Source organism: Orycteropus afer, unplaced genomic scaffold (genome assembly GCF_000298275.1).
Source record: "Orycteropus afer afer isolate SDZICR_OR568_19922 unplaced genomic scaffold, OryAfe1.0 scaffold00002, whole genome shotgun sequence".
Taxonomy (NCBI): Eukaryota; Metazoa; Chordata; class Mammalia; order Tubulidentata; family Orycteropodidae; genus Orycteropus; species Orycteropus afer.
The window spans coordinates 15,094,416-15,096,005 of NW_006921589.1; positions in this window are offsets into that span (position 1 = coordinate 15,094,416).

The following is a 1,590-nucleotide window of genomic DNA, read 5'->3' on the forward strand; positions in this document are numbered from 1 at the left end:
CAGAGAAAACCCTGGAACAATTTCAAAAGACAATGCAAGAACAAAATGACAAAATAAATGAAAAATTAGAAATGATACAAAATCTACACACAGAAATTCAGAAGATTAATACTAAATTTTCAGAAATAGATAAGACATTGAATGAGCAAAGGAGCAAAATTGAATCAATGGAAGAAAGAATTAGTGAAATTGAAGGCAAATACATGAACACTTCTTTGGAAAGGGATAAATTAGAAAAAAGATCAAAACAAAATGAAGAAAGCCTAAGGTTCATGTGGGATACCATCAAAAAGAATAATCTACATGTAATCGGAATTCCAGAACAGAAAGAGACAAATAAAACAACAGAGAAAATGGTCAAAGATTTGTTGGAAGAGAATTTTCCTGGTATGATGAAAGATGAGAATATATCCATTCAGGAAGTCCAATAAACCACAAATAGGATAGATCCCAAAAGAAAATCACCAAGACACATCATCATCAAACTCACCAAAACCAAAGACAAAGAAAACATTATGAGACCAGCATGGGAAAAACAAAAGTTACCTACAAGGGGCAACCAATAAGACTAAACTCGGATTTGTTGGCAGAAACCATGCAGGCAAGAAGACAATGGGATGGTATATATAAAACCCTGAAAGAGAAAAATTTCCAACCAAGATTTATGTACCCAGCAAAATTGTCCCTCAAATGTTGGTGAAATTAGGAGATTTCCAGATAAGCAGAAAGTAAGGGAATTTGTTAAAACCAGGCCAGCCTTACAAGAGATGCTAAAGGGAGTCCTTTGGACAGAGAAGCAACAACAGTCCACAACAACTGACCATTAACACACTTGATGATATAACCTAGAAACCAACCCAGCTATGGAAGTATCCAAAGTAAATAAGCGTACAAGATTATAAACAGGGAACCAGAGATACCAATGACAAATGAGGACAACTACAAGCCAAAAAGAGGGGAAAAACTGTGTAGTTACAGAACTTCTAGATGGTAGGGAAGTCAAGACAAATACAAGATAGAATGGGCTGTCCTAAACTTATAAATTTTAAATTATAAATCACAGGGTAACCTCAAAAAAAATGATAAACCTTCACATCAAAATTAAAAACTGGATTAGTTTGTTGTTCTGGAGAGTCAAGGAACACCCCACTGGAGCCAAGAGATTTGGAAGACAGCTTCCTGGCCAACTGACTGGAAGAGCTCCGTATTTGTACCCATTCCAAAGAAAAGTGATGCTACAGAATGTGGAAATTATCAAATAATATCTTTAATATCATACACAAGTAAAATCTTACTGAAGATAATTCAAAAACGCTTGCAGCAGTATATTGACAGAGAACTTCCAGAAATTCAAGCTGGATTCAGAAGAGGACGTGGAACAAGGGATATCATTGCTGATGTCAGATGGCTCCTGGCTCAAAGTAAAGCATACCAAAAGATGTTTACTTATGTTTTATTGACTGTGGAAAAGCATTTAATTGCATGGATCATAACAAATTGTGGATAACATTGAAAAGAATCAGAATTCCAGAACACTTAATTGTACTCATGACGATCATGTACATAGACAAGGAGGCTGTCATTCGAAAA